The sequence below is a fragment of the Cyprinus carpio genome, chromosome B23 (genome assembly GCF_018340385.1).
Source record: "Cyprinus carpio isolate SPL01 chromosome B23, ASM1834038v1, whole genome shotgun sequence".
Taxonomy (NCBI): Eukaryota; Metazoa; Chordata; class Actinopteri; order Cypriniformes; family Cyprinidae; genus Cyprinus; species Cyprinus carpio.
In genome coordinates, this window is record NC_056619.1 from 846,500 (window position 1) to 874,403 (window position 27,904).

Below are 27,904 nucleotides of genomic sequence, written 5' to 3' on the forward strand. Positions count from 1 at the left end.
CTCAGACCAAGGTCTCATATGTTTTAGATGAATCCCTTTAACCAAAAACACCTGATTCGAGCATCAGCTCGGTAGTGAAGACTCCTCCAAGATCCTAGGGGATGCATAAGAGGAGAAAACCTCAATAACCACAGCAACCACGGAATCTGCAAGGGACAGCAAGACCTCAGGGTGGGAGGCCAAGACAAAGCCCTCATTCCTTTTTCGGTTATTTCATCACATAAGAGGGCAATCCCTGAAAAGGCAAAGCACACCGTTCATGGAAAACACTGCACTACAAGGCCGATGAGTGGAGAAAGTGGACAGAGCACACGCCCACGGCTCTTCCAGCGGCCGTGATCCAAAAATCAATTTTAATCTGTAGTTCCCGGGTAGGGGACGTATCCAGATATTAAACTGATAAGAACAGATACTACATCTTTGATCTTTAGCCCAAAAGGCCGAATAAGCGATGCTTGCTGCAGTGGTGTTGCAGCGCGGGCGGAGGGAAGCGGGACCATCGGCCACGCCCATCTCGGCCTTTGGTATAAGTCAGGATGGAGACCTGAAAACGTGGGGGACGGTTAGGACCTACCCCCGTCTGCAACGGGTACCGAGCCCGGCCACCGATCGGGCACCGACGGTGGACTCTGCTGCGGGCGTGGAGTGAGTACGGCATCGCTCGTTAACTCCCAAAACGGTTCGTCGGCAGGAGCCACGTTGCCTCATGGTCATCGGAAATCCTTTGGCTCGACGCCGAACGCAGAGGCAGGTCTCGAATTGGCATGGTCGCTCTGGCGAAATTTCTCGGCTATTTTGGGGATTTTGTCGAAAACCTTCTTTTGCAAACCGGCACCAGGTATTTGGCCCAGTCCGAACCACAAGCAGCACAGAAAGATTGCTCTGGAGTCTGACGGTCAATAATCATCCAAAAAAAGTGGGAAATTTCCATCCACCTTGGCGAGGGGCCCTCAAAACGTTCGAAAGGTCGTGTGGCCCAGGTTGCTAAAATGGCTATAACTCCAGAGAGGAATGAGATCACGCCACCCAAATCGGCACGCCTATGCACGGGCTCAGTCTGTGGTCAGGAGAAAAAAGGGGTGCTGCGTCTGGCCACTTGGTGGCGCTGCAAGCTGAAAAAAAGGGACAACGAAATGAAACTGCACAACCAAACAGACATGAAAACAGCTACAGCTCGGCAGCAGTCAGTCCGATCGACTTGAAAAAGTGAGGTCTGACCACCAGGGGCCGGTTTTTCAAAGAGCGCAAGTGACTCTTTTTTTTTTTTTTTTTTTCTCTCACACATGCACACCCATATCAAGCATAGGACGGAAGTCCTCATTCTGAACAGCTCTCTGGATCATTGAGAAGCCCAAAAAACGAAAAAGTAAGCGAGAACAAACGCTTTGTATAAAAAAAGATCGGAGAAAAAACCCATCTGCTTTTTTCAACCAGCACTTTCAGGGGAGATCGCGAACGCAGTCCCCCACTACCATAAATTATGCAGTCGAGATGTCCCACATTTGGGGAATTCGCAGGGTTCAGCACGGCCGGAGTACAATGGACGAGCCTCGCCCTGGGTGAACCGCCTTCTTGATCATGGTGTCTCCCCTGCCAGGTAAGTATGAAGGCCCAGGCGGCCAGTCAGAGGTACCATTTCCGTCTCTACCGTCCTCATCAACGGTGAACCGCCGCCCCTAGCAAAGGAAGGACGGCTGCCTTCCGTTACTGGCCTGCAAACTGCCAAGCGTTGGCACGAGCCGATGCTTCCCAACCCTGGTTTTAGATCAGTGTTTCCCAACCGCGTTCCTGGAGGCCCCCCAACACTGCATGAATGTGTTCTGTGTCTGTGTCACCTTAATCAAACACACCTGATTCAGATCATCAGCTCATTAGAAGAGACTCGAAGATCTGAATCGGTTGTCATCTGTTTTAGATGACTCCCTTTAACCAGACACACCTGATTCGATGCATCAGCTCGTTAGTGAAAGACTCCAAGGCCTCAGGTGGATGCATCCGAGGAGAATTCTCAATAAAACAGAAACCACGGCATCTGCAAGAGCAGACCTCAGGGGGAGCCAGGAAAAAGCCCTCGTTCCCTTCTTTTCTGTTATTCATCACAATAAGCAGCAATCCCTGAAAAGGGAAGCACACCGTTCCTGGAGACACTGCAATACCAGGCCGATGCGTGGAGTGGACAGAGCAAGCCCCAGCTCCAGCTCCGTGATCCAAAAATCAATTTAATATGTAGTCCCCGGGTAGGAGACGTATCAGATATTAAACTGATAAGAACAGATTTTTTTCTTTCGAAAAAAGTTTTATTGTCACCATTTTCATTCTTAAATTTTGCATTTTTTACTTTTTCACACACATTTCTTTTCAATCACAGATTTTTTTCTTTTAAAACATACTTGAATACATAGAATACACATGGTTTTAAAATACAAATACTTCTGTGGTGTGTTTTTAAAAGGTATGAACATTTCAGAAGCTAAATGTTTTTAAAAGTCCATGTCTGTGGTGTGTTTTTAAAAGGTATGAACATTTCAGAAGCTAAAATACAAATTAAAAATAACACACAAGCATCTTTTTGTTTCAATAAAACCAATTACATTTGATAAAACACAATAAAAGGGGTGAGTCCTTATCAAGTAAGTCATCTGTTGTGCAAAACCGGGGGTGAGTCCTTATCAAGTCATTTTATCACCCCACTCTCCAGAACAGGCACGTGAGATGCTTCTTTTATGGGCTCAGCGGAGATCCCCTCTCCTCCGGCCCGCTGGCCCGCTGTTCCCGTAGCCAGATTGGTGAGGGTGCATCTACGGGCGGCCAGGGTCGGTTTGGCGGCCGGGACCCTCTCCGTGCGACCCCCGGCCCCCCCGTCCGAATATCGTCGTCCGGTACCCCTGCAGCATTGATGTTACCTTTAGCTCGCATGCATGGAGGGTTACCGTAACGCGCTTCCCCACACCAGCAGGGTTTCTGGTGGCCCAGATGGCATCCTTGATGACGTTAAGGGTGAGCCAGAGCGAGGTGAATTCCTGTGCCATCAAGTCCCTTCAAGCCCCGGCCCACCCCAAGGATGGCGAGCTGGTACCCGAACTGGGCCCCACCCACTGGTAGGCACGGGAAATACAGGGGACCGGTCTGGCCCACAGGTCCCGCGCAGCGCCGCACTCCCAGAGCAGGTGGTGGACGGTCTCCGGGGAATTGCAGCCGGACCGAGGGCAGATGGGGTTTTTGGCCATGCCTCTGGAGTGCATAACCGCCCTGACCGGGAGGATCTCATGAGCCACCATCCACGATAAATCCTTGTGCCTGTTTTGGAGAGCGGGGTGGGCCAGCGTTCCTCCAAACTTGTTTGGCCTCACCTAGTGTGAGGCCTGGAACTGGACTCACCGGTTCCCGGTCCTGCACAAGAGAGACGAGATGCTTGTGGTTAGTTAAAATGGTGACATCTTGCTGTTCTAAAAGGTATTTCTTTAAAAAATTTTTTTATAAAACTATGTTCTTTAGGACAGGTTAAAAGACACAGGTTTTTTTCATCTACGGGTAAAATCTTAAGAGTCCTTAGATAAGACCCCATCCAAAATCGTGTCATGGCTGCCGTCTTGTTTTCGTTGGATGGGGTCACAGCATATTTTATGTGCAGGGCGGTTGTGAAGCGGCTGCCTAAAAACAGGTGGGGGTCTGGGAGGCCTTTTCCGCCGTTTTCCGGTCTCTTTTTGACCACCTCCCTCTTCAATCTTTCCCACTTGGACCCCCACAGGAAATAAAACACCGCCCTCTCTAGGTCCATCAGGAATTTCCTAGGTGGGATAAAAACAGAACAAACAAGTAGCATTAAAGGTAAAATAACAGATTTAAAAATTAAAATTTTACCTTCCAAACGTCAACTGTCTTAGTCCCCAAAACCCCAGTCTTTTCCTAGCTTTCCCTAGCAAGTCAGTCCAGTTTTCCCGTCCACCTCCGTCTTTATCAAATTTAACACCTAAAATTTTAAAATCATTGTCTTTAAAAACCAAATCCAGTCCTCCTGTGTCCACGTCCCCCCACCACGGCCCGAAGAGCTGGGCCTCGGACTTGTTCCTGTTGAGTTTAGCGCCCGAGGCCCGACCGTACCAGTCAGTCAAGTCCAGTGCTCTTCGTAAGGATAAAATGTCCGTGGCTAAAAGAGTTACGTCGTCCATGTATAAAAGCACAGGTCGCCGTCAGTCCACCCGTCCCTGGAACGTCCAGTCCTTTGATCCATTTATCCCTTCTCAAGATCTGTGCCAGTGGCTCGATGCAAGCCACATACAGAAGAGGAGATAAAGGACATCCCTGACGGACACCACTGTGTATGTTCACAGCTTTAGAAAGATGCCCATTTACTAGAATTTTGCTGACTAGTCCCTTGTACAGCAGTCCCACCCAGGCTATAAACCTCTCTGGAAACCCCATTTTTGCCAGTACCCGAAAAGAGGTACTGGTGCGAGACTCGATCAAATGCTTTTTCAAAATCTAAATTTAGGACTACTAGCCGAATATTTCTGTCTCTCGCGTAACAGATGGCGTCTCTAATCAGCACTAGGTTGTCTGTTATCTTTTTCTTCCGGGCACAGCACAAGCTTGATCCGGGTGGATCACGTCCTCTAAAACAGTCGACATACGTGTTGCTAAAATCTTACTAAAAAAGTTTACAATCGAAATTTAAAAGCGTGATTGGTCGCCAGTTCTTCAAGTCAGTCTTGTCTCCTTTTTGTGTATAAATGAAACTATCCCTACTCTAAAGCTGTCAGGAAGTCCGTCAAGAGTCTCAAATTTCTTTAAAAAACTGTCAACAGTCGTGTGCTAAATGTCCCAGAAAGTCAGAAAAAATTCTAGGGGCAGTCCGTCAATGCCAGGGGACTTCCCTTTTTTAAAATCTTTTAAAGCTTTTTGAATTTCTAAAACTGTAAAATCCTGGGATAAAAAGCACATCTGGGCTCTTCACCTTTTTATTTAAAAAGGTTAAAACTTCCTCTAAACCCCATTGTGAACCTCTTTTTTGCACTATACAAGTATTAAAAAAAGTTTTCAGTTTTCCTTTAAAATATCTTCTGTTCCGCTTACTTCCCTCCCGCTAAAAGTCTTTAAAGTAGTTATTGACCCCACCCCGTGTTATAATCTTTTTAAAAAAAAAGTATCTTGTACATTTCTCCCCTTCTTCCATTTCTCTTCTTTACATCTTAAAAATTACACCTCTACTCTGAACTTCAGATAAAACTGACATTTCTCTCTTGACTTCTTTAATCTCTTCTGTAAAATCCAATCCACTGTTTAAAAGATTAAAATATCTTTGTAGTCTTTTTTGCAACCCCATCATGCGTCTTCTTTCCTTGGTCTTTTTCCTGTTTCCCTATTTTTCTAAAAAACTGTCCAGTCCTTTGTTTCACCATTCCCACCACTGTGCTCGTGAGTCATAAAGTCTTGGAGGGTCTGCCATTGGCTGAACTGCTCCCTATACTCTCTAACTACTTCCTTCATCCTCTAAAAGGGAACAGTTCAGCTTCCACAGCCCCTCCTCCTACTGTCACACCAGTGTGGGCAGTGAAAGGGTGCAAGACAGCATCATGTGATCCGAAAAAAAGGAGGGGGTCAATGTAGCATCGGTTGGCGGGCAGTCCCTTGTAAAAACATAGTCAATTCGAGAGGCTCTGGCGCCATCACCACTGAACCAGGTGAAGCCCTCCTCTCTTTGATGCAGTTGTTTAAAACAGTCCACTAACTTTAAAATCTCTTGACTAAATTTTGTAATAAAACCGATGTTTTATCAACTTTAAAATCATCTGTATCCTCTTTCTATCTTTTTTTGGATAAAACACAATTAAAATCCCCCGCTACCACTAGGGGCCCTACCTAACATGTGGGGCTGCAAATCTTCTAAAAGTCTCATGTCTATCATTTTTTCCAGTAAAACCATACACATTAAGAATATTAAAATCTTTGTCTAAAAAAGTCAGATTCACTAAAATTGCCCGTCCCGTCCCTCACCACAGTGCTTCCCTTCACCAAAATATGTTGAATTGTTGATTAAAATAGCCACACCATCATTTTTGTTAAAGTTGGAGCCACTCCATATGGAGGGCCCCATGGTCCACATTTCTCTTCCCACTTCCTATAACTTACTTAAAAAGGGCAGAGCACACTCTTGCAATAAAAAGATATCTGACTTAAAATTTTTTTTAAAAAAGGATAAACATTCTGTGCTCTCAAGTGTGGACCTCACACTTCTCACATTGATTGTAGAGATAGTGAGGGCCATGAGCAGTATGGTTAAAAAGGCCAGCATTTAAAAGAGGAACAAAAAAAATAAAGACTGCAGAGTTATATTAAAATCACGTCACCTCATGTTGCACTTGCCTCCTCCCTTTCCCCCAGAGATGTTGGGATCAGGGGAACAAATGCTCGATCGCCTCAGGAGCCACAGAGAAAGACTCTTGCGGTTCCTTCGGCGACGATGTTCTTAGCATAATGTGCAGAAAAGAGACTTCATTTGGAGATTCGACGGGCCACATACGGTCTAGATCTTCCAAAGAGGAACTATCTAGCCGATGCGATGCCCTCAGCTTTTTCTCTTTTCTCCTCTATTGGAAATAGAGGAGATCTCGCAGACCTTTTTCTGCACTTGAGCATTGGGGAGGAACAAACAGTTTCACTCCCTAGTCCACCACACTAATCTCTGACACAGTTTCTAGGGAGGAAGCCGTCTCCCCTCTCCATCTTCCATTCCATTTTGTTCTCATCTTGTTGGGGAGTGGCTTCCTCCCCCTGTGCACCCAACAAACTTGACTCCGCCCCCGTGGCCCGCCCCACTTTCTCTTTCTTTGTCCAATGCCTGAGGTTGGCGGGATATTTGAATTTCCCGCCAAAACCTCAGGCTCCGCCTCTTCTCTTTGTTTCTTCCGTTTGCTCCTTTAGTGGGGCGGCCATTTTCTTACTTTTCAGCTTGTTGGCAAAGCTTTTTGGGCAATCTCTGTAGAGATGGTTGGTTTCACCACAGAGATTACACCGTCTGCCATTGGTACATTCCTCAAAACTGTGACCAATTTCTCTACACTTACCACATATTTCTTGGACATGCTTGTGCAAGATGCCCTATGTGCCCACACTTCCGGCACAATTTGGGCATTCCTTGATAATGAATGTAGCCGCGTTTCTCTCCCAACACAATCATTGAAGGCATTCTGACTCAGGCCCTGGAATCCGCTTGGATCCTCCCATTGTTTAATGGGAACTCTCCAAGAGCAATTCCAGATGCCATCTTCGTCTGTTTACCTTGACTGGTTGACGACGAACCTGCAAAATCTACCCAACCAGACAACAATATCATCTCCACTCACTGTTTCATTAAACATTCTAACAATCACAGTTTTAAATTAATTGTCAGAAAGCTTTTTAGACAGGGAACATGGAGAAATCAAAACCTTTGTCTTACAAGCATCAAAAACTTTTGCCAAAAATCCTTTAAACAGGGCAGCAGTCTAAAATCTTTAAATCATCAAAACCTTTGGATTGCTAGGAGAGTCATTTGAATCCACCCGGAGCTTTAAAATTTAACTCTTGCTGGATTAGCTTCCTGGAAAGTCACAAGACGTCAGGAGCTTACCATCCACCTTTCTGGAGAAGTCAAGCTGTGACATCCCGCCGGCAGCTTACCATCAACCTTTTAAGGCACCAACAGCCTAAACGCTGTGGGTGCCTCAATACGTACCGGCACGAGCAGCCGACAACAATAAATACCATCACTTAAAAACTAAAACTTAAAACTTAACAAATAAATAGTTAAGCCCGAATAAATAAATAAAGAGTTAAATAACTACCTCTTAAAAGTTGTGAAACCAACGGGTCCAGATAAAGGCGCAGCCCGAGTACCTCCTGAAAAGTTGGGACTCAAGCCACTAGATGACGCAGCCAAGAAACCCCAGAGAGGCTACACGTGATCTTAGCCAAAAGGCCGAGAAGCGATGCCGCAATGGCGCAGCGGGGAGGAAGCGGGACATGGCCACACCCATCTCGGCTTTGGTAAGTCAGGGAGACCTGACACGCTGGGGGACGGTAGGACCCTCCCCCGTCTGCAACGTCACCGAGCCTCGCCCCGATCGGCCCGACGGTGGCTCTGCTGCGGCGGAGAGTACGGCATCGGCGTAACTCCAAACTCGTAGCCACGTCCCACCCTCGGTTTTGGGATTTTGTCGAAAACCTTCTTTTGCAAACCAGCACCAGGTATTTGGCCCAGTCCGAACCAAAGCAGCACAGAAAGATTCTCTGGAGTCTGACGGTCAATAATCATCCAAAAAAAGTGGAAATTTCCATCCACCTTGGCGAGGGGCCCTCAAAACGTTCGAAGGTCGTGTGGCCCAGGTTGCTAAAATGGCTATAACTCCAGAGAGGAATGAGATCACGCCACCCAAATCGGCACGCCTATGCACGGGCTCAGTCTGTGGTCAGGAGAAAAAAGGGTGCTGCGTCTGGCCACTTGGTGGCGCTGCAAGCTGAAAAAAAGGGACAACGAAATGAAACTGCACAACCAAACAGACATGAAAACAGCTACAGCTCGGCAGCACTCAGTCCGATCGACTTGAAAAGTGAGGTCTGACCACCAGGGGCCGGTTTTTCAAGAGCGCAAGTGACTCTTTTTTTTTTTTTTTTTTTTCTCTCACACATGCACAACCCATATCAAGCATAGGACGGAAGTCCTCATTCTGAACAGCTCTCTGGATCATTGAAAAGCCCAAAAATGTAAGCGAGAACAAACGCTTTGTATAAAAAAAGATCGGGAGAAAAAACCCATCTGCTTTTTTCAACCAGCACTTTCAGGGGAGAGCGCGAACGCAGTCCCCCACTACCATAAATTATGCAGTCGAGATTCCCACATTTGGGGAATTCGCAGGAGTCAGCACGGCCGGAGTGCAATGGACGAGCCTCGCCCTGGGTGAACCGCCTTCTTGATCATGGTGTCTCCCCTGCCAGGTAAGTATGAAGGCCCAGGCGGCCAGTCAGAGGTACCATTTCCGTCTCTACCGTCCTCATCAACGGTGGACCGCCGCCCCTAGCAAAGGAAGGACGGCTGCCTTCCGTTACTGGCCTGCAAACTGCCAAGCGTTGGCACGAGCCGATGCTTCCCAACCCTGGTTTTAGATCAGTGTTTCCCAACCGCGTTCCTGGAGGCCCCCCAACACTGCATGAATGTGTTCTGTGTCACCTTAATCAAACACACCTGATTCAGATCATCAGCTCATTAGAAGAGACTCGAAGATCTGAATCGGTTGTCATCTGTTTTAGATGACTCCCTTTAACCAGACACACCTGATTCGATGCATCAGCTCGTTAGTGAAAGACTCCAAGGCCTCAGGTGGATGCATCCGAGGAGAATTCTCAATAAAACAGCAACCACGGCATCTGCAAGAGCAGACCTCAGGGGGAGCCAGGACAAAGCCCTCGTTCCTTTTTTTCTGTTATTCATCACAATAAGCAGCAATCCCTGAAAAGGGAAGCACACCGTTCCTGGAGACACTGCAATACCAGGCCGATGCGTGGAGTGGACAGAGCAAGCCCCGGCTCCAGCTCCGTGATCCAAAAATCAATTTAATATGTAGTCCCCGGGTAGGAGACGTATCAGATATTAAACTGATAAGAACAGATACTACACTTGATCTTAGCCAAAAGGCCGAGAAGCGATGCCGCAATGGCGCAGCGGGGAGGAAGCGGGACATGGCCACGCCCATCTCGGCTTTGGTAAGTCAGGGAGACCTGAAACGCTGGGGGACGGTAGGACCCTCCCCCGCCTGCAACGTCACCGAGCCTCGCCCCGATCGGCCCGACGGTGGCTCTGCTGCGGCGGAGAGTACGGCATCGCTCGTAACTCCCAAACGGTTTGTCGCAGAGCCACGTGCCTCATGTCATCGGAATCCTTGGCTCGAGCCGAACGAGAGGCAGGTCTCGAATTGGCAGGTCGCTCTGGCGAAATTTTCGGCTATTTGGGATTTTGTCGAAAACCTTCTTTTGCAAACCAGCACCAGGTATTTGGCCCAGTCCGAACCAAAGCAGCACAGAAAGATTCTCTGGAGTCTGACGGTCAATAATCATCCAAAAAAAGTGGAAATTTCCATCCACCTTGGCGAGGGGCCCTCAAAACGTTCGAAGGTCGTGTGGCCCAGGTTGCTAAAATGGCTATAACTCCAGAGAGGAATGAGATCACGCCACCCAAATCGGCACGCCTATGCACGGGCTCAGTCTGTGGTCAGGAGAAAAAAGGGTGCTGCGTCTGGCCACTTGGTGGCGCTGCAAGCTGAAAAAAAAGGGAAAACGAAATGAAACTGCACAACCAAACAGACATGAAAACAGCTACAGCTCGGCAGCAGTCAGTCCGATCGACTTGAAAAGTGAGGTCTGACCACCAGGGGCCGGTTTTTCAAGAGCGCAAGTGACTCTTTTTTTTTTTTTTTTTTTCTTCTTCTCTCACACATGCACAACCCATATCAAGCATAGGACGGAAGTCCTCATTCTGAACAGCTCTCTGGATCATTGAGAAGCCCAAAAATGTAAGCGAGAACAAACGCTTTGTATAAAAAAAGATCGGGAGAAAAAACCCATCTGCTCTTTTCAACCAGCACTTTCAGGGGAGAGCGCGAACGCAGTCCCCCACTACCATAAATTATGCAGTCGAGATTCCCACATTTGGGGAATTCGCAGGGGTCAGCACGGCCGGAGTGCAATGGACGAGCCTCGCCCTGGGTGAACCGCCTTCTTGATCATGGTGTCTCCCCTGCCAGGTAAGTATGAAGGCCCAGGCGGCCAGTCAGAGGTACCATTTCCGTCTCTACCGTCCTCATCAACGGTGGACCGCCGCCCCTAGCAAAGGAAGGACGGCTGCCTTCCGTTACTGGCCTGCAAACTGCCAAGCGTTGGCACGAGCCGATGCTTCCCAACCCTGGTTTTAGATCAGTGTTTCCCAACCGCGTTCCTGGAGGCCCCCCAACACTGCATGAATGTGTTCTGTGTCACCTTAATCAAACACACCTGATTCAGATCATCAGCTCATTAGAAGAGACTCGAAGATCTGAATCGGTTGTCACCTGTTTTAGATGACTCCCTTTAACCAGACACACCTGATTCGATGCATCAGCTCGTTAGTGAAAGACTCCAAGGCCTCAGGTGGATGCATCCGAGGAGAATTCTCAATAAAACAGCAACCACGGCATCTGCAAGAGCAGACCTCAGGGGGAGCCAGGACAAAGCCCTCGTTCCTTTTTTTTTTTCTGTTATTCATCACAATAAGCAGCAATCCCTGAAAAGGGAAGCACACCGTTCCTGGAGACACTGCAATACCAGGCCGATGCGTGGAGTGGACAGAGCAAGCCCCGGCTCCAGCTCCGTGATCCAAAAATCAATTTAATATGTAGTCCCCGGGTAGGGGACGTATCAGATATTAAACTGATAAGAACAGATACTACACTTGATCTTAGCCAAAAGGCCGAGAAGCGATGCCGCAATGGCGCAGCGGGGGAGGAAGCGGGACATGGCCACGCCCATCTCGGCTTTGGTAAGTCAGGGAGACCTGAAACGCTGGGGGACGGTAGGACCCTCCCCCGTCTGCAACGTCACCGAGCCTCGCCCCGATCGGCCCGACGGTGGCTCTGCTGCGGCGGAGAGTACGGCATCGCTCGTAACTCCCAAACGGTTTGTCGCAGAGCCACGTGCCTCATGTCATCGGAATCCTTGGCTCGAGCCGAACGAGAGGCAGGTCTCGAATTGGCAGGTCGCTCTGGCGAAATTTTCGGCTATTTGGGATTTTGTCGAAAACCTTCTTTTGCAAACCAGCACCAGGTATTTGGCCCAGTCCGAACCAAAGCAGCACAGAAAGATTCTCTGGAGTCTGACGGTCAATAATCATCCCAAAAAAAGTGGAAATTTCCATCCACCTTGGCGAGGGGCCCTCAAAACGTTCGAAGGTCGTGTGGCCCAGGTTGCTAAAATGGCTATAACTCCAGAGAGGAATGAGATCACGCCACCCAAATCGGCACGCCTATGCACGGGCTCAGTCTGTGGTCAGGAGAAAAAAAAGGGTGCTGCGTCTGGCCACTTGGTGGCGCTGCAAGCTGAAAAAAAGGGACAACGAAATGAAACTGCACAACCAAACAGACATGAAAACAGCTACAGCTCGGCAGCAGTCAGTCCGATCGACTTGAAAAGTGAGGTCTGACCACCAGGGGCCGGTTTTTTCAAGAGCGCAAGTGACTCTTTTTTTTTTTTTTTTTTCTTCTTCTCTCACACACATGCACAACCCATATCAAGCATAGGACGGAAGTCCTCATTCTGAACAGCTCTCTGGATCATTGAGAAGCCCAAAAATGTAAGCGAGAACAAACGCTTTGTATAAAAAAAGATCGGGAGAAAAAACCCATCTGCTTTTTTTTTCAACCAGCACTTTCAGGGGAGAGCCCGAACGCAGTCCCCCACTACCATAAATTATGCAGTCGAGATTCCCACATTTGGGGAATTCGCAGGGGTCAGCACGGCCGGAGTGCAATGGACGAGCCTCGCCCTGGGTGAACCGCCTTCTTGATCATGGTGTCTCCCCTGCCAGGTAAGTATGAAGGCCCAGGCGGCCAGTCAGAGGTACCATTTCCGTCTCTACCGTCCTCATCAACGGTGGACCGCCGCCCCCTAGCAAAGGAAGGACGGCTGCCTTCCGTTACTGGCCTGCAAACTGCCAAGCGTTGGCACGAGCCGATGCTTCCCAACCCTGGTTTTAGATCAGTGTTTCCCAACCGCGTTCCTGGAGGCCCCCCAACACTGCATGAATGTGTTCTGTGTCACCTTAATCAAACACACCTGATTCAGATCATCAGCTCATTAGAAGAGACTCGAAGATCTGAATCGGTTGTCATCTGTTTTAGATGACTCCCTTTAACCAGACACACCTGATTCGATGCATCAGCTCGTTAGTGAAAGACTCCAAGGCCTCAGGTGGATGCATCCGAGGAGAATTCTCAATAGAACAGCAACCACGGCATCTGCAAGAGCAGACCTCAGGGGGAGCCAGGACAAAGCCCTCGTTCCCTTTTTTCTGGTTATTCATCACAATAAGCAGCAATCCCCTGAAAAGGGAAGCACACCGTTCCTGGAGACACTGCAATACCAGGCCGATGCGTGGAGTGGACAGAGCAAGCCCCGGCTCCAGCTCCGTGATCCAAAAATCAATTTAATATGTAGTCCCCCCCGGTAGGGGACGTATCAGATATTAAACTGATAAGAACAGATACTACACTTGATCTTAGCCAAAAGGCCGAGAAGCGATGCCGCAATGGCGCAGCGGGGAGGAAGCGGGACATGGCCACGCCCATCTCGGCTTTGGTAAGTCAGGGAGACCTGAAACGCTGGGGGACGGTAGGACCCTCCCCCGTCTGCAACGTCACCGAGCCTCGCCCCGATCGGCCCGACGGTGGCTCTGCTGCGGCGGAGAGTACGGCATCGCTCGTAACTCCCAAACGGTTTGTCGCAGAGCCACGTGCCTCATGTCATCGGAATCCTTGGCTCGAGCCGAACGAGAGGCAGGTCTCGAATTGGCAGGTCGCTCTGGTGAAATTTTCGGCTATTTTGGATTTTGTCGAAAACCTTCTTTTGCAAACCAGCACCAGGTATTTGGCCCAGTCCGAACCAAAGCAGCACAGAAAGATTCTCTGGAGTCTGACGGTCAATAATCATCCAAAAAAAGTGGAAATTTCCATCCACCTTGGCGAGGGGCCCTCAAAACGTTCGAAGGTCGTGTGGCCCAGGTTGCTAAAATGGCTATAACTCCAGAGAGGAATGAGATCACGCCACCCAAATCGGCACGCCTATGCACGGGCTCAGTCTGTGGTCAGGAGAAAAAAGGGTGCTGCGTCTGGCCACTTGGTGGCGCTGCAAGCTGAAAAAAAGGGACAACGAAATGAAACTGCACAACCAAACAGACATGAAAACAGCTACAGCTCGGCAGCAGTCAGTCCGATCGACTTGAAAAGTGAGGTCTGACCACCAGGGGCCGGGTTTTTAAAGAGCGCAAGTGACTCTTTTTTTTTTTTTTTTTTTTTTTTCTTCTCTCACACACACCACAACCCATATCAAGCATAGGACGGAAGTCCTCATTCTGAACAGCTCTCTGGATCATTGAGAAGCCCAAAAATGTAAGCGAGAACAAACGCTTTGTATAAAAAAAGATCGGGAAAAAAAACCCATCTGCTTTTTTCAACCAGCACTTTCAGGGGAGAGCGCGAACGCAGTCCCCCACTACCATAAATTATGCAGTCGAGATTCCCACATTTGGGGAATTCGCAGGGGTCAGCACGGCCGGAGTGCAATGGACGAGCCTCGCCCTGGGTGAACCGCCTTCTTGATCGTGGTGTCTCCCCTGCCAGGTAAGTATCAAGGCCCAGGCGGCCAGTCAGAGGTACCATTTCCGTCTCTACCGTCCTCATCAACGGTGGACCGCCGCCCCTAGCAAAGGAAGGACGGCTGCCTTCCGTTACTGGCCTGCAAACTGCCAAGCGTTGGCACGAGCCGATGCTTCCCAACCCTGGTTTTAGATCAGTGTTTCCCAACCGCGTTCCTGGAGGCCCCCCAACACTGCATGAATGTGTTCTGTGTCACCTTAATCAAACACACCTGATTCAGATCATCAGCTCATTAGAAGAGACTCGAAGATCTGAATCGGTTGTCATCTGTTTTAGATGACTCCCTTTAACCAGACACACCTGATTCGATGCATCAGCTCGTTAGTGAAAGACTCCAAGGCCTCAGGTGGATGCATCCGAGGAGAATTCTCAATAAAACAGCAACCACGGCATCTGCAAGAGCAGACCTCAGGGGGAGCCAGGACAAAGCCCTCGTTCCTTTTTTTTTTCTGTTATTCATCACAATAAGCAGCAATCCCTGAAAAGGGAAGCACACCGTTCCTGGAGACACTGCAATACCAGGCCGATGCGTGGAGTGGACAGAGCAAGCCCCGGCTCCAGCTCCGTGATCCAAAAATCAATTTAATATGTAGTCCCCGGTAGGGGACGTATCAGATATTAAACTGATAAGAACAGATACTACACTTGATCTTAGCCAAAAAAAAGGCCGAGAAGCGATGCCGCAATGGCGCAGCGGGGAGGAAGCGGGGGACATGGCCACGCCCATCTCGGCTTTGGTAAGTCAGGGAGACCTGAAACGCTGGGGGACGGTAGGACCCTCCCCCGTCTGCAACGTCACCGAGCCTCGCCCCGATCGGCCCGACGGTGGCTCTGCTGCGGCGGAGAGTACGGCATCGCTCGTAACTCCCAAACGGTTTGTCGCAGAGCCACGTGCCTAATGTCATCGGAATCCTTGGCTCGAGCCGAACGAGAGGCAGGTCTCGAATTGGCAGGTCGCTCTGGCGAAATTTTCGGCTATTTGGGATTTTGTCGAAAACCTTCTTTTGCAAACCAGCACCAGGTATTTGGCCCAGTCCGAACCAAAGCAGCACAGAAAGATTCTCTGGAGTCTGACGGTCAATAATCATCCAAAAAAAAAAGTGGAAATTTCCATCCACCTTGGCGAGGGGCCCTCAAAACGTTCGAAGGTCGTGTGGCCCAGGTTGCTAAAAATGGCTATAACTCCAGAGAGGAATGAGATCACGCCACCCAAATCGGCACGCCTATGCACGGGCTCAGTCTGTGGTCAGGAGAAAAAAGGGTGCTGCGTCTGGCCACTTGGTGGCGCTGCAAGCTGAAAAAAAGGGACAACGAAATGAAACTGCACAACCAAACAGACATGAAAACAGCTACAGCTCGGCAGCAGTCAGTCCGATCGACTTGAAAAGTGAGGTCTGACCACCAGGGGCCGGTTTTTCAAGAGCGCAAGTGACTCTTTTTTTTTTTTTTTTTTCTTCTTCTCTCACACATGCACAACCCATATCAAGCATAGGACGGAAGTCCTCATTCTGAACAGCTCTCTGGATCATTGAGAAGCCCAAAAATGTAAGCGAGAACAAACGCTTTGTATAAAAAAAAATCGGGAGAACAAAACCCATCTGCTTTTATTCAACCAGCACTTTCAGGGGAGAGCGCGAACGCAGTCCCCCACTACCATAAATAATTATGCAGTCGAGATTCCCACATTTGGGGAATTCGCAGGGGTCAGCACGGCCGGAGTGCAATGGACGAGCCTCGCCCTGGGTGAACCGCCTTCTTGATCATTGTGTCTCCCCTGCCAGGTAAGTATGAAGGCCCAGGCGGCCAGTCAGAGGTACCATTTCCGTCTCTACCGTCCTCATCAACGGTGGACCGCCGCCCCTAGCAAAGGAAGGACGGCTGCCTTCCGTTACTGGCCTGCAAACTGCCAAGCGTTGGCACGAGCCGATGCTTCCCAACCCTGGTTTTTAGATCAGTGTTTCCCAACCGCGTTCCTGGAGGCCCCCCAACACTGCATGAATGTGTTCTGTGTCACCTTAATCAAACACACCTGATTCAGATCATCAGCTCATTAGAAGAGACTCGAAGATCTGAATCGGTTGTCATCTGTTTTAGATGACTCCCTTTAACCAGACACACCTGATTCGATGCATCAGCTCGTTAGTGAAAGACTCCAAGGCCTCAGGTGGATGCATCCGAGGAGAATTCTCAATAAAACAGCAACCACGGCATCTGCAAGAGCAGACCTCAGGGGGAGCCAGGACAAAGCCCTCGTTCCTTTTTTTCTTTATTCATCACAATAAGCAGCAATCCCTGAAAAGGGAAGCACACCGTTCCTGGAGACACTGCAATACCAGGCCGATGCGTGGAGTGGACAGAGCAAGCCCCGGCTCCAGCTCCGTGATCCAAAAATCAATTTAATATGTAGCCCCCGGGTAGGGGACGTATCAGATATTAAACTGATAAGAACAGATACTACACTTGATCTTAGCCAAAAGGCCGAGAAGCGATGCCGCAATGGCGCAGCGGGGAGGAAGCGGGACATGGCCACGCCCATCTCGGCTTTGGCTTTGGTAAGTCAGGGAGACCTGAAACGCTGGGGGACGGTAGGACCCTCCCCCGCCTGCAACGTCACCGAGCCTCGCCCCGATCGGCCCGACGGTGGCTCTGCTGCGGCGGAGAGTACGGCATCGCTCGTAACTCCCAAACGGTTTGTCGCAGAGCCACGTGCCTCATGTCATCGGAATCCTTGGCTCGAGCCGAACGAGAGGCAGGTCTCGAATTGGCAGGTCGCTCTGGCGAAATTTTCGGCTATTTGGGATTTTGTCGAAAACCTTCTTTTGCAAACCAGCACCAGGTATTTGGCCCAGTCCGAACCAAAGCAGCACAGAAAGATTCTCTGGAGTCTGACGGTCAATAATCATCCAAAAAAAGTGGAAATTTCCATCCACCTTGGCGAGGGGCCCTCAAAACGTTCGAAGGTCGTGTGGCCCAGGTTGCTAAAATGGCTATAACTCCAGAGAGGAATGAGATCACGCCACCCAAATCGGCACGCCTATGCACGGGCTCAGTCTGTGGTCAGGAGAAAAAAAAGGGTGCTGCGTCTGGCCACTTGGTGGCGCTGCAAGCTGAAAAAAAGGGACAACGAAATGAAACTGCACAACCAAACAGACATGAAAACAGCTACAGCTCGGCAGCAGTCAGTCCGATCGACTTGAAAAGTGAGGTCTGACCACCAGGGGCCGGTTTTTCAAGAGCGCAAGTGACTCTTTTTTTTTTTTCTTCTCTCACACATGCACAACCCATATCAAGCATAGGACGGAAGTCCTCATTCTGAACAGCTCTCTGGATCATTGAAAAGCCCAAAAAATTAAACGAGAAAAAACGAACTCAATAAAAAAATACCATAAAAAAAAAAGTCGAGATTCCCTCTTTCACCAACAATTTCAGGGGAGAGCGCGAACGCAGTCCCCCACTACCATAAATTATGCAGTCGAGATTCCCACATTTGGGGAATTCGCAGGGGTCAGCACGGCCGGAGTGCAATGGACGAGCCTCGCCCTGGGTGAACCGCCTTCTTGATCATGGTGTCTCCCCTGCCAGGTAAGTATGAAGGCCCAGGCGGCCAGTCAGAGGTACCATTTCCGTCTCTACCGTCCTCATCAACGGTGGACCGCCGCGCCCCTAGCAAAGGAAGGACGGCTGCCTTCCGTTACTGGCCTGCAAACTGCCAAGCGTTGGCACGAGCCGATGCTTCCCAACCCTGGTTTTAGATCAGTGTTTCCCAACCGCGTTCCTGGAGGCCCCCCAACACTGCATGAATGTGTTCTGTGTCACCTTAATCAAACACACCTGATTCAGATCATCAGCTCATTAGAAGAGACTCGAAGATCTGAATCGGTTGTCATCTGTTTTAGATGACTCCCTTTAACCAGACACACCTGATTCGATGCATCAGCTCGTTAGTGAAAGACTCCAAGGCCTCAGGTGGATGCATCCGAGGAGAATTCTCAATAAAACAGCAACCACGGCATCTGCAAGAGCAGACCTCAGGGGGAGCCAGGACAAAGCCCTCGTTCTTTTTTTTCTGTTATTCATCACAATAAGCAGCAATCCCTGAAAAGGGAAGCACACCGTTCCTGGAGACACTGCAATACCAGGCCGATGCGTGGAGTGGACAGAGCAAGCCCCGGCTCCAGCTCCGTGATCCAAAAATCAATTTAATATGTAGTCCCCGGGTAGGAGACGTATCAGATATTAAACTGATAAGAACAGATACTACACTTGATCTTAGCCAAAAGGCCGAGAAGCGATGCCGCGATGCCGCAATGGCGCAGCGGGGAGGAAGCGGGACATGGCCACGCCCATCTCGGCTTTGGTAAGTCAGGGAGACCTGAAACGCTGGGGGACGGTAGGACCCTCCCCCGTCTGCAACGTCACCGAGCCTCGCCCCGATCGGCCCGACGGTGGCTCTGCTGCGGCGGAGAGTACGGCATCGCTCGTAACTCCCAAACGGTTTGTCGCAGAGCCACGTGCCTCATGTCATCGGAATCCTTGGCTCGAGCCGAACGAGAGGCAGGTCTCGAATTGGCAGGTCGCTCTGGCGAAATTTTCGGCTATTTGGGATTTTGTCGAAAACCTTCTTTTGCAAACCAGCACCAGGTATTTGGCCCAGTCCGAACCAAAGCAGCACAGAAAGATTCTCTGGAGTCTGACGGTCAATAATCATCCAAAAAAAGTGGAAATTTCCATCCATCCACCTTGGCGAGGGGCCCTCAAAACGTTCGAAGGTCGTGTGGCCCAGGTTGCTAAAATGGCTATAACTCCAGAGAGGAATGAGATCACGCCACCCAAATCGGCACGCCTATGCACGGGCTCAGTCTGTGGTCAGGAGAAAAAAAAAGTGCTGCGTCTGGCCACTTGGTGGCGCTGCAAGCTGAAAAAAAGGGACAACGAAATGAAACTGCACAACCAAACAGACATGAAAAACAGCTACAGCTCGGCAGCAGTCAGTCCGATCGACTTGAAAAGTGAGGTCTGACCACCAGGGGCCGGCTTTTTCAAGAGCGCAAGTGACTCTTTTTTTTTTTTTTTTTTTTTTTTCTTCTCTCACACATGCACAACCCATATCAAGCATAGGACGGAAGTCCTCATTCTGAACAGCTCTCTGGATCATTGAGAAGCCCAAAAATGTAAGCGAGAACAAACGCTTTGTATAAAAAAAGGTCGGGAGAAAAAACCCATCTGCTTTTTTCAACCAGCACTTTCAGGGGAGAGCGCGAACGCAGTCCCCCACTACCATAAATTATGCAGTCGAGATTCCCACATTTGGGGAATTCGCAGGGGTCAGCACGGCCGGAGTGCAATGGACGAGCCTCACCCTGGGTGAACCGCCTTCTTGATCATGGTGTCTCCCCTGCCAGGTAAGTATGAAGGCCCAGGCGGCCAGTCAGAGGTACCATTTCCGTCTCTACCGTCCTCATCAACGGTGGACCGCCGCCCCTAGCAAAGGAAGGACGGCTGCCTTCCGTTACTGGCCTGCAAACTGCCAAGCGTTGGCACGAGCCGATGCTTCCCAACCCTGGTTTTAGATCAGTGTTTCCCAACCGCGTTCCTGGAGGCCCCCCAACACTGCATGAATGTGTTCTGTGTCACCTTAATCAAACACACCTGATTCAGATCATCAGCTCATTAGAAGAGACTCGAAGATCTGAATCGTTTGTCATCTTTTTTAGATGACTCCCTTTAACCAGACACACCTGATTCGATGCATCAGCTCGTTAGTGAAAGACTCCAAGGCCTCAGGTGGATGCATCCGAGGAGAATTCTCAATAAAACAGCAACCACGGCATCTGCAAGAGCAGACCTCAGGGGGAGCCAGGACAAAGCCCTCGTTCCCTTTTTTTTGTTATTCATCACAATAAGCAGCAATCCCTGAAAAGGGAAGCACACCGTTCCTGGAAACACTGCAATACCAGGCCGATGCGTGGAGTGGACAGAGCAAGCCCCGGCTCCAGCTCCGTGATCCAAAAATCAATTTAATATGTAGTCCCCGAGTAGGGGACGTATCAGATATTAAACTGATAAGAACAGATACTACACTTGATCTTAGCCAAAAGGCCGAGAAGCGATGCCGCAATGGCGCAGCGGGGAGGAAGCGGGACATGGCCACGCCCATCTCGGCTTTGGTAAGTCAGGGAGACCTGAAACGCTGGGGGACGGTAGGACCCTCCCCCGCCTGCAACGTCACCGAGCCTCGCCCCGATCGGCCCGACGGTGGCTCTGCTGCGGCGGAGAGTACGGCATCGCTCGTAACTCCCAAACGGTTTGTCGCAGAGCCACGTGCCTCATGTCATCGGAATCCTTGGCTCGAGCCGAACGAGAGGCAGGTCTCGAATTGGCAGGTCGCTCTGGCGAAATTTTCGGCTATTTGGGATTTTGTCGAAAACCTTCTTTTGCAAACCAGCACCAGGTATTTGGCCCAGTCCGAACCAAAGCAGCACAGAAAGATTCTCTGGAGTCTGACGGTCAATAATCATCCAAAAAAAGTGGAAATTTCCATCCACCTTGGCGAGGGGCCCTCAAAACGTTCGAAGGTCGTGTGGCCCAGGTTGCTAAAATGGCTATAACTCCAGAGAGGAATGAGATCACGCCACCCAAATCGGCACGCCTATGCACACGGGCTCAGTCTGTGGTCAGGAGAAAAAAGGGTGCTGCGTCTGGCCACTTGGTGGCGCTGCAAGCTGAAAAAAAAGGGAAAAGGAAATGAAACTGCACAACCAAACAGACATGAAAACAGCTACAGCTCGGCAGCAGTCCAGTCCGATCGACTTGAAAAGTGAGGTCTGACCCACCAGGGGCCGGTTTTTCAAGAGCGCAAGTGACTCTTTTTTTTTTTTTTTTTTTTTTTTTTTCTCTCACACATGCACAACCCATATCAAGCATAGGACGGAAGTCCTCATTCTGAACAGCTCTCTGGATCATTGAGAAGCCCAAAAATGTAAGCGAGAACAAACGCTTTGTATAAAAAAAAGATCGGGAGAAAAAAACCCATCTGCTTTTTTCAACCAGCACTTTCAGGGGAGAGCGCGAACGCAGTCCCCCCACTACCATAAATTATGCAGTCGAGATTCCCACATTTGGGGAATTCGCAGGGGTCAGCACGGCCGGAGTGCAATGGACGAGCCTCGCCCTGGGTGAACCGCCTTCTTGATCATGGTGTCTCCCCTGCCAGGTAAGTATGAAGGCCCAGGCGGCCAGTCAGAGGTACCATTTCCGTCTCTACCGTCCTCATCAACGGTGGACCGCCGCCCCTAGCAAAGGAAGGACGGCTGCCTTCCGTTACTGGCCTGCAAACTGCCAAGCGTTGGCACGAGCCGATGCTTCCCAACCCTGGTTTTAGATCAGTGTTTCCCAACCGCGTTCCTGGAGGCCCCCCAACACTGCATGAATGTGTTCTGTGTGTCACCTTAATCAAACACACCTGATTCAGATCATCAGCTCATTAGAAGAGACTCGAAGATCTGAATCGGTTGTCATCTGTTTTAGATGACTCCCTTTAACCAGACACACCTGATTCGATGCATCAGCTCGTTAGTGAAAGACTCCAAGGCCTCAGGTGGATGCATCCGAGGAGAATTCTCAATAAAACAGCAACCACGGCATCTGCAAGAGCAGACCTCAGGGGGAGCCAGGACAAAGCCCTCGTTCCTTTTTTTCTGTTATTCATCACAATAAGCAGCAATCCCTGAAAAGGGAAGCACACCGTTCCTGGAGACACTGCAATACCAGGCCGATGCGTGGAGTGGACAGAGCAAGCCCCGGCTCCAGCTCCGTCCGATCCAAAAATCAATTTAATATGTAGTCCCCGGGTAGGGGACGTATCAGATATTAAACTGATAAGAACAGATACTACACTTGATCTTAGCCAAAAGGCCGAGAAGCGATGCCGCAATGGCGCAGCGGGGAGGAAGCGGGACATGGCCACGCCCATCTCGGCTTTGGTAAGTCAGGGAGACCTGAAACGCTGGGGGACGGTAGGACCCTCCCCCCCGTCTGCAACGTCACCGAGCCTCGCCCCGATCGGCCCGACGGTGGCTCTGCTGCGGCGGTTGAGAGTACGGCATCGCTCGTAACTCCCAAACGGTTTGTCGCAGAGCCACGTGCCTCATGTCATCGGAATCCTTGGCTCGAGCCGAACGAGAGGCAGGTCTCGAATTGGCAGGTCGCTCTGGCGAAATTTTCGGCTATTTGGGATTTTGTCGAAAACCTTCTTTTGCAAACCAGCACCAGGTATTTGGCCCAGTCCGAACCAAAGCAGCACAGAAAGATTCTCTGGAGTCTGGCGGTCAATAATCATCCAAAAAAAAAAAGTGGAAATTTCCATCCACCTTGGCGAGGGGCCCTCAAAACGTTCGAAGGTCGTGTGGCCCAGGTTGCTTAAATGGCTATAACTCCAGAGAGGAATGAGATCACGCCACCCAAATCGGCACGCCTATGCACGGGCTCAGTCTGTGGTCAGGAGAAAAAAAAAGGGTGCTGCGTCTGGCCACTTGGTGGCGCTGCAAGCTGAAAAAAAAAAAAGAAACGAAATGAAACTGCACAACCAAACAGACATGAAAACAGCTACAGCTCGGCAGCAGTCAGTCAGATCGAACGACTTGAAAAGTGAGGTCTGACCACCAGGGGCCGGTTTTTTTCAAGAGCGCAAGTGACTCTTTTTTTTTTTTTTTTTTCTCTTCTTCTCTCACACATGCACAACCCATATCAAGCATAGGACGGAAGTCCTCATTCTGAACAGCTCTCTGGATCATTGAGAAGCCCAAAAATGTAAGCGAGAACAAACGCTTTGTATAAAAAAAGGTCGGGAGAAAAAACCCATCTGCTTTTTTCAACCAGCACTTTCAGGGGAGAGCGCGAACGCAGTCCCCCACCACCATAAATTATGCAGTCGAGATTCCCACATTTGGGGAATTCGCAGGGGTCAGCACGGCCGGAGTGCAATGGACGAGCCTCGCCCTGGGTGAACCGCCTTCTTGATCATGGTGTCTCCCCTGCCAGGTAAGTATGAAGGCCCAGGCGGCCAGTCAGAGGTACTATTTCCGTCTCTACCGTCCTCATCAACGGTGGTGGACCGCCGCCCCTAGCAAAGGAAGGACGGCTGCCTTCCGTTACTGGCCTGCAAACTGCCAAGCGTTGGCACGAGCCGATGCTTCCCAACCCTGGTTTTAGATCAGTGTTTCCCAACCGCGTTCCTGGAGGGCCCCCAACACTGCACTGAATGTGTTCTATGTCACCTTAATCAAACACACCTGATTCAGATCATCAGCTCATTAGAAGAGACTCGAAGATCTGAATCGGTTGTCATCTGTTTTAGATGACTCCCTTTAACCAGACACACCTGATTCGATGCATCAGCTCGTTAGTGAAAGACTCCAAGGCCTCAGGTGGATGCATCCGAGGAGAATTCTCAATAAAACAGCAACCACGGCATCTGCAAGAGCAGACCTCAGGGGGAGCCAGGACAAAGCCCTCGTTCCTTTTTTCTGTTATTCATCACAATAAGCAGCAATCCCTGAAAAGGGAAGCACACCGTTCCTGGACACACTGCAATACCAGGCCGATGCGTGGAGTGGACAGAGCAAGCCCCGGCTCCAGCTCCGTGATCCAAAAATCAATTTAATTTAATATGTAGTCCCCGGGTAGGGGACGTATCAGATATTAAACTGATAAGAACAGATACTACACTTTACCTCAGCCAAGAGGCCGAGAAGCGATGCCGCAATGGCGCAGCGGGGAGGAAGCGGGACATGGCCACGCCCCATCTCGGCTTTGGTAAGTCAGGGAGACCTGAAACGCTGGGGGGGGTAGGACCCCTCCCCCGTCTGCAACGTCACCGAGCCTCGCCCCGATCGGCCCGACGGTGGCTCTGCTGCGGCGGAGAGTACGGCATCGCTCGTAACTCCCAAACGGTTTGTCGCAGAGCCACGTGCCTCATGTCATCGGAATCCTTGGCTCGAGCCGAACGAGAGGCAGGTCTCGAATTGGCAGGTCGCTCTGGCGAAATTTTTTTTCGGCTATTTGGGATTTTGTCGAAAACCTTCTTTTGCAAACCAGCACCAGGTATTTGGCCCAGTCCGAACCAAAGCAGCACAGAAAGATTCTCTGGAGTCTGACGGTCAATAATCATCCAAAAAAAGTGGAAATTTCCATCCACCTTGGCGAGGGGCCCTCAAAACGTTCGAAGGTCGTGTGGCCCAGGTTGCTAAAATGGCTATAACTCCAGAGAGGAATGAGATCACGCCACCCAAATCGGCACGCCTATGCACGGGCTCAGTCTGTGGTCAGGAGAAAAAAGGGTGCTGCGTCCTGGCCACTTGGTGGCGCTGCAAGCTGAAAAAAAGGGGACAACGAAATGAAACTGCACAACCAAACAGACATGAAAACAGCTACAGCTCGGCAGCAGTCAGTCCGATCGACTTGAAAAGTGAGGTCTGACCACCAGGGGCCGGTTTTTCAAGAGCGCAAGTGACTCTTTTTTTTTTTTTTTTTTTTTTTTTTTTTTTTTTTTCTCTCACACATGCACAACCCATATCAAGCATAGGACGGAAGTCCTCATTCTGAACAGCTCTCTGGATCATTGAGAAGCCCAAAAATGTAAGCGAGAACAAACGCTTTGTATAAAAAAAATCGGGATCGGGAGAAAAAACCCATCTGCTTTTTTTTCAACCAGCACTTTCAGGAGAGAGCGCGAACGCAGTCCCCCACTACCATAAATTATGCAGTCAAGATTCCCACATTTGGGGAATTCGCAGGGGTCAGCACGGCCGGAGTGCAATGGACGAGCCTCGCCCTGGGTGAACCGCCTTCTTGATCATGGTGTCTCCCCTGCCAGGTAAGTATGAAGGCCCAGGCGGCCAGTCAGAGGTACCATTTCCGTCTCTACCGTCCTCATCAACGGTGGACCGCCGCCCCTAGCAAAGGAAGGACGGCTGCCTTCCGTTACTGGCCTGCAAACTGCCAAGCGTTGGCACGAGCCGATGCTTCCCAACCCTGGTTTTAGATCAGTGTTTCCCAACCGCGTTCCTGGAGGCCCCCCAACACTGCATGAATGTGTTCTGTGTCACCTTAATCAAACACACCTGATTCAGATCATCAGCTCATTAGAAGAGAGAGACTCGAAGATCTGAATCGGTTGTCATCTGTTTTAGATGACTCCCTTTAACCAGACACACCTGATTCGATGCATCAGCTCGTTAGTGAAAGACTCCAAGGCCTCAGGCCTCAGGTGGATGCATCCGAGGAGAATTCTCAATAAAACAGCAACCACGGCATCTGCAAGAGCAGACCTCAGGGGGAGCCAGGACAAAGCCCTCGTTCTTTTTTTTCTGTTATTCATCACAATAAGCAGCAATCCCTGAAAAGGGAAGCACACCGTTCCTGGAGACACTGCAATACCAGGCCGATGCGTGGAGTGGACAGAGCAAGCCCCGGCTCCAGCTCCGTGATCCAAAAATCAATTTAATATGTAGTCCCCGGGTAGGGGACGTATCAGATATTAAACTGATAAGAACAGATACTACACTTGATCTTAGCCAAAAGGCCGAGAAGCGATGCCGCAATGGCGCAGCGGGGCGGAGGAAGCGGGACATGGCCACGCCCATCTCGGCTTTGGTAAGTCAGGGAGACCTGAAACGCTGGGGGACGGTAGGACCCTCCCCCGTCTGCAACGTCACCGAGCCTCGCCCCGATCGGCCCGACGGTGGCTCTGCTGCGGCGGAGAGTACGGCATCGCTCGTAACTCCCAAACGGTTTGTCGCAGAGCCACGTGCCTCATGTCATCGGAATCCTTGGCTCGAGCCGAACGAGAGGCAGGTCTCGAATTGGCAGGTCGCTCTGGCGAAATTTTCGGCTATTTGGGATTTTGTCGAAAACCTTCTTTTGCAAACCAGCACCAGGTATTTGGCCCAGTCCGAACCAAAGCAGCACAGAAAGATTCTCTGGAGTCTGACGGTCAATAATCATCCAAAAAAAAAAAAAAGGAAATTTCCATCCACCTTGGCGAGGGGCCCTCAAAACGTTCGAAGGTCGTGTGGCCCAGGTTGCTAAAATGGCTATAACTCCAGAGAGGAATGAGATCACGCCACCCAAATCGGCACGCCTATGCACGGGCTCAGTCTGTGGTCAGGAGAAAAAAGGGTGCTGCGTCTGGCCACTTGGTGGCGCTGCAAGCTGAAAAAAAATAGGAAAACGAAATGAAACTGCACAACCAAACAGACATGAAAACAGCTACAGCTCGGCAGCAGTCAGTCCGATCGACTTGAAAAGTGAGGTCTGACCACCAGGGGCCGGGTTTTTTCAAGAGCGCAAGTGACTCTTTTTTTTTTTTTTTTTTTTTTTTTTTTTTTTCTTCTCTCACACATGCACAACCCATATCAAGCATAGGACGGAAGTCCTCATTCTGAACAGCTCTCTGGATCATTGAGAAGCCCAAAAATGTAAGCGAGAACAAACGCTTTGTATAAAAAAAGAGATCGGGAGAAAAAAAACCATCTGCTCTTTTCAACCAGCACTTTCAGGGGAGAGCGCGAACGCAGTCCCCCACTACCATAAATTATGCAGTCGAGATTCCCACATTTGGGGAATTCGCAGGGGTCAGCACGGCCGGAGTGCAATGGACGAGCCGAGCCTCCCTGGGTGAACCGCCTTCTTGATCATGGTGTCTCCCCTGCCAGGTAAGTATGAAGGCCCAGGCGGCCAGTCAGAGGTACCATTTCCGTCTCTACCGTCCTCATCAACGGTGGACCGCCGCCCCTAGCAAATGAAGGACGGCTGCCTTCCGTTACTGGCCTGCAAACTGCCAAGCGTTGGCACGAGCCGATGCTTCCCAACCCTGGTTTTAGATCAGTGTTTCCCAACCGCGTTCCTGGAGGCCCCCCAACACTGCATGAATGTGTTCTGTGTCACCTTAATCAAACACACCTGATTCAGATCATCAGCTCATTAGAAGAGACTCGAAGATCTGAATCGGTTGTCATCTGTTTTAGATGACTCCCTTTAACCAGACACACCTGATTCGATGCATCAGCTCGTTAGTGAAAGACTCCCAAGGCCTCAGGTGGATGCATCCGAGGAGAATTCTCAATAGAACAGCAACCACCACGGCATCTGCAAGAGCAGACCTCAGGGGGAGCCAGGACAAAGCCCTCGTTCCTTTTTTTTTTGTTATTCATCACAATAAGCAGCAATCCCTGAAAAGGGAAGCACACCGTTCCTGGAGACACTGCAATACCAGGCCGATGCGTGGAGTGGACAGAGCAAGCCCCGGCTCCAGCTCCGTGATCCAAAAATCAATTTAATATGTAGTCCCCGGGTAGGCGAAACGTATCAGATATTAAACTGATAAGAACAGATACTACACTTGATCTTAGCCAAAAGGCCGAGAAGCGATGCCGCAATGGCGCAGCGGGGAGGAAGCGGGACATGGCCAC

General features: G+C 50.1%; 23 non-coding genes and 2 pseudogenes across 23 annotated transcripts; all 25 read right to left on the reverse strand.

Annotated features, from left to right (window-relative positions):
- Positions 1 to 243: 243 nt before the first annotated feature.
- Positions 244 to 453, reverse strand: LOC122142106 (annotated as a pseudogene).
- Positions 454 to 1,440: 987 nt separating this feature from the next.
- Positions 1,441 to 1,605, reverse strand: LOC122142157. Its single transcript, XR_006158391.1, has one exon. It is a non-coding gene; the product is annotated as a U1 spliceosomal RNA (small nuclear RNA).
- Positions 1,606 to 2,122: 517 nt separating this feature from the next.
- Positions 2,123 to 2,299, reverse strand: LOC122142096 (annotated as a pseudogene).
- A 6,518-nt stretch (positions 2,300 to 8,817) lies between these two features.
- Positions 8,818 to 8,981, reverse strand: LOC122142143. Its single transcript, XR_006158377.1, has one exon. It is a non-coding gene; the product is annotated as a U1 spliceosomal RNA (small nuclear RNA).
- Positions 8,982 to 9,491: 510 nt separating this feature from the next.
- On the reverse strand, positions 9,492 to 9,682 carry LOC122142080. The gene has a single exon (XR_006158330.1). It is a non-coding gene; the product is annotated as a U2 spliceosomal RNA (small nuclear RNA).
- A 937-nt stretch (positions 9,683 to 10,619) lies between these two features.
- Positions 10,620 to 10,783, reverse strand: LOC122142127. Its single transcript, XR_006158361.1, has one exon. It is a non-coding gene; the product is annotated as a U1 spliceosomal RNA (small nuclear RNA).
- Positions 10,784 to 11,297: 514 nt separating this feature from the next.
- On the reverse strand, positions 11,298 to 11,488 carry LOC122142064. Its single transcript, XR_006158314.1, has one exon. It is a non-coding gene; the product is annotated as a U2 spliceosomal RNA (small nuclear RNA).
- A 945-nt stretch (positions 11,489 to 12,433) lies between these two features.
- On the reverse strand, positions 12,434 to 12,597 carry LOC122142151. The gene has a single exon (XR_006158385.1). It is a non-coding gene; the product is annotated as a U1 spliceosomal RNA (small nuclear RNA).
- Positions 12,598 to 13,110: 513 nt separating this feature from the next.
- Positions 13,111 to 13,303, reverse strand: LOC122142086. Its single transcript, XR_006158336.1, has one exon. It is a non-coding gene; the product is annotated as a U2 spliceosomal RNA (small nuclear RNA).
- A 940-nt stretch (positions 13,304 to 14,243) lies between these two features.
- Positions 14,244 to 14,407, reverse strand: LOC122142123. Its single transcript, XR_006158357.1, has one exon. It is a non-coding gene; the product is annotated as a U1 spliceosomal RNA (small nuclear RNA).
- A 513-nt stretch (positions 14,408 to 14,920) lies between these two features.
- Positions 14,921 to 15,114, reverse strand: LOC122142089. The gene has a single exon (XR_006158339.1). It is a non-coding gene; the product is annotated as a U2 spliceosomal RNA (small nuclear RNA).
- A 943-nt stretch (positions 15,115 to 16,057) lies between these two features.
- LOC122142043 lies at positions 16,058 to 16,224 on the reverse strand. Its single transcript, XR_006158302.1, has one exon. It is a non-coding gene; the product is annotated as a U1 spliceosomal RNA (small nuclear RNA).
- A 510-nt stretch (positions 16,225 to 16,734) lies between these two features.
- LOC122142079 lies at positions 16,735 to 16,925 on the reverse strand. The gene has a single exon (XR_006158329.1). It is a non-coding gene; the product is annotated as a U2 spliceosomal RNA (small nuclear RNA).
- A 936-nt stretch (positions 16,926 to 17,861) lies between these two features.
- LOC122142128 lies at positions 17,862 to 18,025 on the reverse strand. The gene has a single exon (XR_006158362.1). It is a non-coding gene; the product is annotated as a U1 spliceosomal RNA (small nuclear RNA).
- A 512-nt stretch (positions 18,026 to 18,537) lies between these two features.
- Positions 18,538 to 18,728, reverse strand: LOC122142081. The gene has a single exon (XR_006158331.1). It is a non-coding gene; the product is annotated as a U2 spliceosomal RNA (small nuclear RNA).
- A 953-nt stretch (positions 18,729 to 19,681) lies between these two features.
- LOC122142122 lies at positions 19,682 to 19,845 on the reverse strand. Its single transcript, XR_006158356.1, has one exon. It is a non-coding gene; the product is annotated as a U1 spliceosomal RNA (small nuclear RNA).
- A 510-nt stretch (positions 19,846 to 20,355) lies between these two features.
- LOC122142062 lies at positions 20,356 to 20,546 on the reverse strand. Its single transcript, XR_006158312.1, has one exon. It is a non-coding gene; the product is annotated as a U2 spliceosomal RNA (small nuclear RNA).
- A 945-nt stretch (positions 20,547 to 21,491) lies between these two features.
- On the reverse strand, positions 21,492 to 21,656 carry LOC122142121. The gene has a single exon (XR_006158355.1). It is a non-coding gene; the product is annotated as a U1 spliceosomal RNA (small nuclear RNA).
- Positions 21,657 to 22,168: 512 nt separating this feature from the next.
- On the reverse strand, positions 22,169 to 22,361 carry LOC122142083. The gene has a single exon (XR_006158333.1). It is a non-coding gene; the product is annotated as a U2 spliceosomal RNA (small nuclear RNA).
- Positions 22,362 to 23,318: 957 nt separating this feature from the next.
- On the reverse strand, positions 23,319 to 23,482 carry LOC122142138. The gene has a single exon (XR_006158372.1). It is a non-coding gene; the product is annotated as a U1 spliceosomal RNA (small nuclear RNA).
- A 513-nt stretch (positions 23,483 to 23,995) lies between these two features.
- On the reverse strand, positions 23,996 to 24,191 carry LOC122142093. Its single transcript, XR_006158343.1, has one exon. It is a non-coding gene; the product is annotated as a U2 spliceosomal RNA (small nuclear RNA).
- Positions 24,192 to 25,152: 961 nt separating this feature from the next.
- Positions 25,153 to 25,316, reverse strand: LOC122142150. Its single transcript, XR_006158384.1, has one exon. It is a non-coding gene; the product is annotated as a U1 spliceosomal RNA (small nuclear RNA).
- A 521-nt stretch (positions 25,317 to 25,837) lies between these two features.
- LOC122142065 lies at positions 25,838 to 26,028 on the reverse strand. The gene has a single exon (XR_006158315.1). It is a non-coding gene; the product is annotated as a U2 spliceosomal RNA (small nuclear RNA).
- Positions 26,029 to 26,989: 961 nt separating this feature from the next.
- Positions 26,990 to 27,156, reverse strand: LOC122142154. Its single transcript, XR_006158388.1, has one exon. It is a non-coding gene; the product is annotated as a U1 spliceosomal RNA (small nuclear RNA).
- A 515-nt stretch (positions 27,157 to 27,671) lies between these two features.
- LOC122142091 lies at positions 27,672 to 27,864 on the reverse strand. The gene has a single exon (XR_006158341.1). It is a non-coding gene; the product is annotated as a U2 spliceosomal RNA (small nuclear RNA).
- Between the last annotated feature and the right edge of the window lie 40 nt (positions 27,865 to 27,904).